The sequence below is a fragment of the Xyrauchen texanus genome, chromosome 39 (genome assembly GCF_025860055.1).
Source record: "Xyrauchen texanus isolate HMW12.3.18 chromosome 39, RBS_HiC_50CHRs, whole genome shotgun sequence".
In the NCBI taxonomy this organism is placed as follows: domain Eukaryota; kingdom Metazoa; phylum Chordata; class Actinopteri; order Cypriniformes; family Catostomidae; genus Xyrauchen; species Xyrauchen texanus.
The window spans coordinates 16,146,172-16,158,428 of NC_068314.1; the positions used below are offsets into that span (position 1 = coordinate 16,146,172).

General features: G+C 38.5%; 1 protein-coding gene and 1 pseudogene across 11 annotated transcripts in view; one reads left to right on the forward strand and one right to left on the reverse strand.

Moving 5' to 3' along the window:
• Nucleotides 1-4,457, reverse strand: part of LOC127632694 (uncharacterized) — a 48,795-nt pseudogene extending 44,338 nt beyond the window's left edge.
• LOC127632666 (adhesion G protein-coupled receptor L2-like) overlaps nucleotides 1-12,257 on the forward strand; it is a 151,737-nt gene that overhangs the window by 12,257 nt on the left and 127,223 nt on the right. The window lies entirely within an intron of this gene.

A 12,257-nucleotide genomic window follows, 5' to 3' on the forward strand; every position in this document is an offset into this window, starting at 1 on the left:
CATCTAAATACATTTAATATTGTTAGTTACTTTTTGTTTGTAGCTTGAAGTGTAGCTAATATATATATATATATATATATATATATATATATATATATATATATATATATATATATATATACTGTACTGTATACTGTATTTTTTTTTTCCAAAAGGACAGTTTTTAGTTTAACTGCTTTAAATTATGAGTAGCTTGTAGCCTGGGTACACATAGTTTTTTCATTATTGTCTGAAAAGCAAGACAGACGTATTTTAGATTCTTTTCTTTAAAAAAAAACGAATAGAAGAAAAATATAAAATAGACAAAGCAGCATCAGTATGGCAGTGTAAGGCTTAGAAACCTTTCTGCAATGGTTTTGAAACCATTCCTAAAATAATTTGTAACTGCTTTTAGAGTCGGGCTCCAAGTCCTCCAGAAAACCACTGTTCCACATTCCATCATGCATTTATTAGTCTGTAAACAGGAGGAAATGGAAAGAAATCATGGTGTCATACTATGTCACACATTCTGCTTATGAAGGATATCAGTGCAGCGATACGTGTGGGCTTGTTAAGATTGAAAAAGCACGAAGTGAAGAAGATGCATTCAGTTAGGCTAATATTGCATTCAAACTCTTCAGTCACAACACACTGAGACCGTTTGACTGCTGTGCTCATGTGCTGTTTTAGCCTGTGTGACAAACAAAGCCACCATATCTGCTGTTCATCTGCTCTGATCTTTAAAACTGCTAACTAGCTTTAATATAGAGCCAATTTTGCTATGGGTAACAAACAGTTACACTTCACATGCCTGCTGGAACAGCTAGAAATGAATGTCTGGGTTCAAAAATAAGATATTTCTGAAGTAAAATTTTGAAAAGTAGACAACAAGAAGACAACAGGGAGACAAATTTGATACTCTTTCATTGGAATTCGAGCTGCATAATCACATTGGGACATGAGTGTCACGTGGTCTGAAGCCTTCATACAATCACTGCAATTTATTGGCTAGTGGCACTTAAGCGACACATTTAGGGAGCTACATCACGGGCTCCATAAAAGTGCTCACTATGGGACCATTGATTCAGATTTTATGTTCTTCAGTGCACGATTTTGTCTAAGCCTGTGTTTGTTCAACTGACTCACATCAAAGTGAGATTATTAATCCTCCATTATTAGTGGTGGACACATAAGGATGTCGTTTAAACAGCGGAAATTTCAGAGCAATTTTAATGTGTTTTTCCCCAAATATTACAAGGGTCCGACGGGACAGCTGCACTTTTTGAGGCTCGCAATTTCTCACCACAGGCATTATCCCTGCTTGTTCCAGTTCCACGGCCTCCAGATTTGGAGCTCCGTGTGCGGGAGACGTTTGGGATTTTGGCTTTGTGTCTGAGAAGTTTGGAGTGTGAATGAACATCGGGTTCTTCCTCATGTTTGTTGCCCTCCCCTCAAGCAAACGCTTGAGTCTCATCGGACTTACTCTGATGCCTAGATCAGCATCCGTTATCTGACGAATAAAGTGTGCAAAAAACATTAATGTTTTTAAAACACTTCCCGAATTCAGCCTCTGTCTCCATGACCAAGGGTCTTGAGCCATGCATAACAGAATTCGATGTTCATCAAGCACAAGTGTACACAAATCACACAGTGAAAATAAACACTATGCATTGTCCCCCCACAAGAATGCTGGGGCCATTGTGGCGAGCCTGCTTGCTCTCAATTACCCTCCATGTTCACACATTCTTCCCTGTTCTTTGCTAGGGAAGATGGTTTGTCTGGCATTCTGTCCTATACGTATATACATTCAGAGTGAATGTAATTTTATAATAAAGTTTTTTTTTTATAATTGCCTAAACTAATTCGGCCACTGTCTTCATGACCAAAGGTTTTGAGACATGCATAATAGAATTCTATGTTTATTGGGCACAAATGTACACAAAATACACACATTGACCCACCATAAAGAATGCTGGGGCCGTTGTGGCGAACCAGTTTTCTCAAATAAACATTCCCCCAATGTTCATATACTTTTCCAGTTCAAATTGCATGGAAAAGTTTTATTCTGTCAGCATCCCTGCTGTAGATACATTTCAGGTTGTATTGTATTGTAAATACAATAAAGGCAAAAACATCAATATTCCATTCAACCAGCCACTGCATTGGAGAAGCGAAGGCTTCCCTCCACTGTGATACTGGTTAAGGGGCAGTCTCCAAAAGTAAGCCAAGCGTGCCATCTAGTGGTTACAGGTTACATTGCAGGCAAGAGCATTGCATTAATCCCTCTGTATGCCTGTCTGTCGGCTTGGCAGCAGCTGTAGGGCATTTCAGACAGAGTACTTCAAAAGCTAAAGCATGGATATGTAATTCAATTCAGGTGGGCTCCACCGGTGTTCAATGGGGTTGTTCCGACAGACATTTCTGTTCGGGAAGCCTCGTTTTTGATTTGGGAAATTCCCACTCTCTCAGAAAAAGGGGCAATTGAGGAGATTCCCCCTTCTCAGAGAGGATGCAGCTTTTATAGCCGTTATTTTCTGGTCCCGAAAAAAGACAGTGGCTTGCATCCCATTCTGGATTTTGAGATATTTGAATTTTGCTCTTATGAAATGTCAATAAAAAATGCTGAGGCAGAAAGAAATAATGTCACATAATTTAAAGTGCAGCCGGGGAATTGGTTTGTGACAGTAGATTTGAAGGACATTTATTTCCATATTTAGATTGCACCGAAGCATAGGTGCTTTCTCAGATTCGCTTTTGGGGGCAAGAATATACATTTTGCGTCCTTCCATTTCAGACTTGCACAGCCCCATGCACATTCACAAAAAGCATGTATGCAGCTTTGATGCCCTTGAGGCTTCAAGGCATCTGTGTTTTGAATGATCTCAACGATTGGTTAGTGTTTGCCCACTCTGAGGTTTTGCCTGCCCAACATCGAGATGTCATTCTCAGCCATTTGATCTAGGGCTGTGTGTAACCTATACAAGAGTGTCCTGTTGCCTGAACAGACTCTGTTCCTAGGGGTGGCGCTGGATTCGTGAGCGATGCAGGCATGTCTGTCTAAATTTCATGTTCTGTCATTTCGCCAGTGTCTAGCGATGGGACGTGTTCTCCCTGCGAGATTATTTCACTGGCTTTTGGGGCTCATGATCGTGGCTTCCACTGTCATTCCTCCGGGCATGTTGTATGTGAGACCTTTACAGTGAATTAATTCCACAAACGGACTTCAACCATCTCTTCAAAGTGACGCGCGGGTGCTACCGAACTCTTTTACCATGGAAATGGACCTGCCTTTTGATGACTGGCATTTTATTGGGACAGGTGTGTCACCGCAAAGTTATAATGACAGACGCAACCTCCACGGGCTGCTGTGTACAAGGGTCATCCAGCCTATGGAGTATGGATGGGCCAACGGAAATATTGCCACATAAACTGCCTGGAGATGTTCATGGTGCTGTTGGTGGTAAAGATTTTTCTCTTTGAGATTCAGGGCAGCCATGAGGTTGTGGTGTTGTACATCAATCGCCAAGGAGGAGTGCGTTCTCAAGGCATGCTGAGACTGGCACTTTGCATTTGTCTGTTGGCATGGGACAATGTGCGGTCTCTATGAGCCATGCATGTCCTGGGCCAGTTGAATTTGGGGCGGATCTCCTGTCCAGACAAGGCTTGATACCCTGAGAGTAGACATTGCGTCCAAAGATTATGGATCAAATCTGGAGAAGGTTCGGCAGAGCGAAAGTGGACCTGTTGCTTTGAGCGAGACGTCACACTGTTCCCTCTGGTTTTCCCTCTCGCACTGCTGGGCATCGATCCATTGGCACATCAGTGACTGACAATTCGTCTTAACATGTTTTCATCAATCAGTCTGTTGTACACAATTCTGCTTTTGCTTCTGTTAGTGGCACTGTTTTGACCACCTCAGATATGGTTTTCAACTCTGGTCACTCTCCTGGAGAAAGTGCCTAGGGAGAGTCCAGTCAGAACAGACATGTTGTCAGCATTTGGCACCCACAGCCAGACTTGTGGAAGTTATGGTTATGGCACCTCAACGGGGTGCTCTTTTGAATTATGGGTTATCCCCTGCTGTGGTTGATATCATTCTGAATGCTGGATCTCCAACAAATAGGAAGCTTTATACGTTCAAGTGGCGTATTTTTGCTTCTTGGTGTGGAGTGCGAGGTGAAAATCCAGTTCACTGCCCTGTCGGTACAGTGCTGGATTTTTTTTGCAAGACCTACTTTTAAAGTCTATGTTGCTGCTATAGCAGCTGGGTATGTGCTTATCAATGTAATCTCTATCTGTATTAGGCACAAGGTATGTAGGCTTAGACCTTTTCATCCCATCCACGTTTCCTTAATGGGATTTATGTTTGTTTTAGAGCCACTCAAGTGCTTACAAACTGCACGATTTACCTTTGCCTTTGGGTATTCTAGCATGGCATCCTCATGGACTTTGGCTATAGGTGCATCTTTGGAGGACATTTGTATGGTGGAAGGGTGGTCCTCTCAAGATTAGATTCTTTAATCTGGATGAGGGTTTGACTCCTGCTTCCCAGGTTCTCTCTGTTGGAACAGGAGTAAACTCAGAATTTTCTTTATTTTATTAAAATAAAAATTTGCTAAATGCTGTGTCACTGCTGGCCACCTGGAGCAGTGGAGCTGCTGCCAGGGGTGGAGGGGCTCCCTACTGGCCGCCAAAACGTGGAGCCGTGTTCAGGCAGAGCCAAAAGGGTAGCACCCCTTCTGGGGGGATGTATATCATGCTGGGGGTCCCCGACCTGAGGCAAAGGAGGGAGGAGTGTGATGAGGAGGAGGGCGGGGCCTGGCTGTAACAATGCATGCCTGGCCCCCAATCGGATTGGGGGGGGGGAATAAGTGCAGCAGGAAGCGGCAGTTCGAGAGAGAGAGCCACATGCAGAAGCCGTGTGTGTGTGTGTGTTGTGTCTTTTTGTTTCATTAAATATTAATTTGATCAGCCGGTTCCAGCCTCCGCCTTTCCCATTTTTAACCTTGTTACATAATTAACTCTTCAGACATTTACTATGTTTAAACTTTAGTTTCTGATAAAATACCATAGCTATTACATTTATTACAACAGAGCAATATTAAAAGAGCCACATGTTTACACGTTTCGGAGAAATCAAACTATTCTAGGGTGTCAGCTATGGTACTATGGTGATGTCAGCTAATGTGTAACTTTAATGTTTGTGCACATTTTCCAGACTCCTCTTTTTAATTCAGGAATTACTCCTCGTTAATTCAGGACTCTTCTATCATTTTATGTTGGAAATACAGTGTGTAAAAAAAAAAATATATTATAAAAATGTTTTAAACCCAAGAGCTATTTAAATGTCAAAAGTCCCCTTCTGGGTCATCATTGCTGTTTTCAGCTTAAGTGGGCCAGTGAATCTGTTTAGCCATCTCTATTGTGAACAAGCAATGTGCTCTTTTTTTTCTTTGCAATTATTTCTAATTTAATTAATACCATTGCATCACATTAAATGTATCAAATCATAACAAATAAATGTGTTAATATGTGTGTACGGGAGAGGTTGAGTTAAGAGAGACTGAGGTGAATTTGTAGGTGTGACAAGGATGTAACTTTAAAAGTCAACTTCCCGTACTAAAACTAAAACTTTTTATCAGTCAATTGTTAATCCAAATAGTATCTAACTAATATTTTCCTTTAAACAATTAGGTTGTTTAGCAAAAAAAAAGAAAAAAAATATATACATATCCATGGCATAACTTCTGATCATTTACTTTTTCTGCTCAATAGTAGATTATGAATAAACATTTAAATTTTATAGTGCAGTTAACATGCTAGGGCACTATAATCTTATGTTCCCATCCAGCCTCTCTAAAATGACCCTGACTACCAGTTGAATATTGTCAAGTGCTATTGTGGCAACTGTTTAGAAATAGTTAGCAGTGATTTTATATTGAATCTTACAGAACTATGACACTCCAAATAGCTGACATCACATATTACTTTATGCAGTATGATTTACGTAGAAACTAAGATTATTTCAGCTTCATAAAATCTTTTTGTTTAGAAATTATTTTATTTAACATAAATATTGTGGGTTTAAATTGGTCACATGCCAATCACCTGCAGTGTGATCTGGCTTTTACTTCTTGACTGAAGTGTCAAGAACTGACATAGCTATTCAACTTACTTTAAAAGTTCAAACAGGTTCGGTCTCAATCCAGTGTATGGACGTCTCAGTTTCACTGTTTATAGCATTAGTTAACACATGTAAATGAGGCTAACGATCCAGACACAATCTCTTCTGGCATTCGTCTCTGAAACATTGAGCCTAAACATCTTGGAATAAGCAGGGTTAGAGAGTAATGGAATACATGTAATGGGATTATGTATTTAAAATATAAAATATAAGTAACTATTCCACTACAGTTACAATTCAAAAAGTATTTTGATTACTGAAGAGATTACTTTGCATTTTAATTTAATATTTAGTGCTTTCCAGACTGGTTTGAACTGGCAGGATCCACGGTAACTTAGACTCAGTTGGCACAGTTTTAGCTGCACGAGGGGGACCTACACAATATAAGGTATGTGGGTTTAATGTTGTGGCTGATCAGTGTATACACATAATAGTATATAGATATACTCAGGGTTGGGGAGTAATGAAATACATGCAACGGGATTCCGTATTTAAAATACAGAATATAAGTAACTTTATTCAACTACAGTTACAATTTAAATAATTAAATCAATATTTAGAATACAGTTACATTCAAAAAGTATTTTGATTACGGAAGAGATTACTTTGCATTTTATTGTCATTTGTTTAATTTTATATTTAGTCCTTTCAGATGGAAAACATTTATACATATAAATGATGCAATCCAAAGTGCATTTGAACAGCGGTGAAACACTTTCTTATGAAGTGTTACATTCATACGAGCAGACAGAGAAGTACGTTTGGAGCAGATGAAATAGAAATAAACCTTGTGTAAATTTTAAGTATTACGCTGAGCTAAAATGCTATTTTTAGCCATTTTACATGCACATGTTACCAGGCACAATAATATTTTTTAATCAAGAAAATTAATGTTGGATCCCAATATCTATTTTTCTAGTAAATGGAAGTGGAGCGTAGTTCTAGCGGGAAGACCAGCAGGTGCACATCATCACATCATTAGCTGGGTAACTCCTAGCCAATCGCATGTAAGCCAATGCTTTATAAGTCCGCTCACAATCTATCACATTGCTGTTTCGTGTGCTAACACTGCAACCTCCACCTCCCCACCACCACCAGTTGAGCCCTGTCCCGCAGGGGGGTAGGCTCCTCGCCCCTGCCTCCTATCTCCGGCAGGACATGACGGTTCTGGGTTCAACTACCTTGGACTGCCGGCCGGGGCCTACGCCAAAGAGAGAGACATCACCTCCCGTTTTACATCTATCAAGAAAAGTAAATGGCATCTCAAACTTCACTCAAGCCTGCATTCCCGATAGAACACCTTTGATATTAGGGCAAACATCATATTCTTGATTATAAATTTTTTATTTTTTCCTGTAAAAATATCTAAAAATCCTTAAAACAAGATCAGTTTGATTTATCTTGTTTTAGAAATGACATTGCATAAGATATTACGTTTTTTCAGAGAATGTATTTTTAACATTTGTATTTTGTCTTACTGTACTGGCAGATTTTTTAGTCAAAACAAGTGAAAAAATCTAGCAGTGCTGAAGAAGTAATCCAAAGTATTTAGAATAAATTGAGTATTCTTGAGTAATCTAATGAAATACATTACAATTTACATTTTACAGCATGTATTCCGTAATCTGTAGTGGAATAAATTTCAAAAGTAACCCTCCCAACCCTGAAAATAAGAGATCAGCACCAAATCACCACACAAACAAACCCATCTGAAAGACTTGAAATGGGTTTAGGGGTTATTTTTTCCTCCACATATTTGCCAATATTTTGTCCCATTCAGTCAAGTCCCAAGGCAATTATAATAGCTCAAAAAACATCAGTAACATTTAAGTATCCGGTCTATACTTCTTAATTTGTCGTAATCTTAAGTAAACTACCCTTGGTTTTATGGTGTTATTGAAATTGTAATCCTAATCTAGAGAAAATAATTTAGGGATTTGTGGGTGAAGATTGAAGTTATATAGAGTTAATTATGATTCATATTGTGATATAAACAGTGTGGATGATTAGAAGAGACGCCAGGCGGAATGTTTTAATGAGATGGATAATTCAAACGCCTACAACACCACAAGTTTGTCATGTTTAACCACAGAAACCGTCGAGTGGTGACCCAAAAGACACTTTTCCAAGCATTTAACTGTTAGGGTGAACTGGTGTGAGGCGAGAGGATAAAACGAAGGTCATTTTCTTTGCTAAAGTCAAACTGTTTTGGTTTACCTCCCTCTAACCAAATACTCACAGCAGTCAGACACATGAAGCAGCCCACTAAAGGACTCCATGAAAAAAAGAGTTCATCATTTCAGTTTCAACATACATTAGTGAAAACAATCATGTCAATGAAAATGGCAGATTTGGCTGTACATTTCACATCCATTTATGCATGCCGAAACAGATGCACATTTAAACTGTGGAAAACCCTCAGAGTCTTGATGGCGTCTTTGAAGAAGGTCAGTATCGTAGCATCAGGTTTAGCATGAAGCTTTAACCGCTGCTTGCATTGTCAGAAGAGATTTAGGCTTGACAGTTGATTTCTCTCCGGGAACAAACTTCGCCCTCCTTATATGTCTGCCGATTTTTAAACGATTTACTGTCAAGCTTGTTCTCACACCAATGTGCTTGCTAAGATCAGCAAAAGTCATCCAAAAATTTAATTTGAAGCTATAAGTGGTTCTGTAGCTAAGACTTTATATGATCAAGAAAACCCTTCTCCTGTTTTAGCTTGTTTGCTTTAATTAAAGAAAGAGGCCTTTAATTAAAAGATTTCTAAATGAGTTTGTGGTTTGTGGCATAAATCTGAATCATCTATGTTAGCGTGTGAACTATCACTGCTCAAATCAACTCCAAATCATTTCCTCTCACAAGAAATTAATCAATAAATCCAGCCAAATCAATCATGTTTTTTTCATGCCACCCGGCTCTTAATGTCACCCATTCAAGACATTCTTTTAATGCCCCTCACTTTATGTTTTGTGTTCCCTTCTGCAATCTTAAAAAATTAATCATTCTTTTGAATAATGGCTCACGGTGGTGCTGAATAATTGATGATCTGCTGCTTAATAGAGGGACAGAGGAGGCGTTATGCTCACTCAACTGCTCTTGTTTGAGAGAGACAGTGTGTATCCACACACACAGACAAACTGGATTGTGTGTTTGTGTGTATATTCAAATAAAATGGTACTCAGTAATCAAATAGCAAGGGAAGACAGGAACCTGCATATAGGAGTGTTTATATATATAATGCATGTTCCTGGTTTATCGTGAAAGATTCGTCTGTGTTTTTTTTTTTTGTTATTTTTGTCTTCATAATCTTGCTCTTTTAACTGCCTCTGAAATAACTTTCATTTTCAGCTGACTTCACCTGTTATTTTTCAACCCCTCCCCTCCAACCATCAATCATACAGAGACTACAACATTAATCCCTGACAAATAAAACTAACATAAATATTACACATTTTATTTCTATCTTTCTTTCTTTCACTCGAAAAGGCATTCAATCACGGAAGAATGAACTGCAAACTTTGTTTCATTCTAACTTTAAAGACCACATGAAATAGCCCCTAAAATACTACACAAATAGGTGCTTTCTGCAGTCATATTAAAGGGATAGTTCACCCAAAAATAAAAATGATCTCATCATTTACTCACACCCGTGCCATCTAATTAGTGTATGACTTTCTTTATCCTGCAGAAAACTAATTTTAGAAGAATTTTTAGAAGAATATGTAATTTCTGTAGTTCCATTCAATGCAAGTGAATGGTGACCAGGTCTGAGAAGACCCAAAAAGCAGATCAAGTCAACCATAATCAAATTAATCAAATCAAATCCCTTTGTTACCTCTCAACCATGTACACAAGTGCTGGAGTTGGTGAAAGTCTTGGGTGCAGTTCCAAGCAACATAGAAGTATGATAATTACAATAAACATCTGATTTAGACATAAAGCAGTCTTGTTACACAGCACAATATACACCTAATAATATACAAAATACAGTATACACAAAATAAGAAGACTGTATACAATAAAAATAATACACAATATAGCATAAAATACAATATAACATAATATAATCCATCAAACTCAAGTGGTTAAATCAATGTCTAATGAAGTGATCCAGTTGGTTGAGTGTGAGAACAGACCAAAACGTTACTCCTTTCTCAGTTTTGGTTGAAATGTCCCTTTAATTTGGTGACAGGCTGCATAAACACATTCAGACAGAAATCAGAGTACCACACAATCTAAAGTTATTTCTACTAGAGGATTGTTTTCAGCCTATAATGTGCGCTTGGTTGTGGATAGAAAACTTTTTCACCTCAAATTGCTAATGCTTCTCAGTAGATGCATATTTTTAATGGAGACACATGTGGTTGCATTTAATTTTTTGCACTGCAAAAGAGAGCGTGACATGGGACGAGTGACAAAAACTCGAAGTGGAAGGTTAGCACATGCCTATAGGCATGTAGCAATGTTTAAAGTATTTGTAACTGGTTTGGGGAGGATTCAAACTGAAATATCTGAATTAAAAGGATAACTTGCTGTATTGGCTGTTTTCAACATGAAGAGAAGATAGCTTAAAGGCATCAAACATACACATTTTAGCTTGGAAATTAGCAATGGCTGATTTGCTGGTGTTTGGGGCGGGGCATTGCCATTCTTATCTATTGGGCACAAATTTGTGCAGTGCAAGATGATGTCATCAATATTTTTGTAAACTTTCTTGGAAATGAAAAAAGACTGCACATTACAGTTATTCTTGTCAACCTTTAGGAGCACACTAGCATATACAGTAGATGTCCTCAAAGCTTATAGAAATTAGCTTAAAGGCTATTTTTGGTTTCATGGGGACTTTAAAACAAGAGGAGAGCACTTAGGTGGAGTCAGGAGTTTAAATATATCAGAACAGATACAGCTAAATGACAAACCTTTTTTCGGGACTGTCTCATGTACACATGGTTACAAGCACACACACACACACACGCATGAAGGCATTTTTTCTCATATTTTGCACCATTCTGACAGCAACATTGTGCTTTCATTGCGTTTGAGGGAATGAAAAATTGATGCATTTTGTTGAAACTGAGATGATGAGTCTGCAGTAGTTGCAGAAACCTCCTTTCAGTCTCTCTATCTTTCATGTCTCTCTTGATGTTTTATGATCTTGTGCGTTGGGCGGCTCTCTTATCGTGACATGGAGACAGATGATGTGACCCTGTTCTCTCCCCTTGTTTGGCCCAGCTAATGCAAAGACAAAGTAAAAATGTTGCACTTTCCTGCCAAAAATGCTCTATTCCATCTCATTTCCCAGCTGAAGAGGAAAGGCGGAGTGTCAAGGACTTCTTTTTTAAGATTGGCAGGTGCAATCTGTGTAAGATACCTGAATAATGGTGGTCCTCTGAATTTCGTTTGACCTTTTTAATACGTCTCGCCACACTAATGTCACTCCATTACCGTTAAAATGCATGGAAAACAAGTCGGAGCTGAATCCTCCTTATCGTACACAACCTGAAAGGAGGAATTTGCCACTATCAGTTAATGGAAAAGATTATTTTTTTTATTTTTTTATTTCATTTTCAGATAATTCACTCCTTGTCCACTAAAACATCAAAATGACTGTTAACAATATGTGAAGGCCATATTAAAATGGACTTACTCATAGCAGTCGAGTCCCATTATAATCGCTGTGAGAGACACTGTGCCATTTTAATAGGCACGTTATTACGGCGGTGTGCATGTCATTTACTGTCAGAAATAGAAAGCTGTATATCAGAATAATGAATTGATGAAGAATTCAACCAGTCAGTTTCAAAAGCTTCAGTTAGTTTCAGTACCTTTTAGTTTGTCGTGTCCCTGTCTCTTGCTTGGCTTGGTGTAAGACCTTAATTACTTTCATTAATGAATGAATTGCATTTTTGAGAGAGGATGAAAAGAAGCTAAAAGGAGTTATATCGGATTCAGGGAGAGTGATTACAGTACTTTACCAGCACTCATGTGTTTGTATAGCTTTATACTGTATCTACACACTCCACATAGAGTAGTTACTCTATGACAGTTTTGTCATTTAGGGCTTCATGTATCTCTTCCAGATCTTACATGAGAT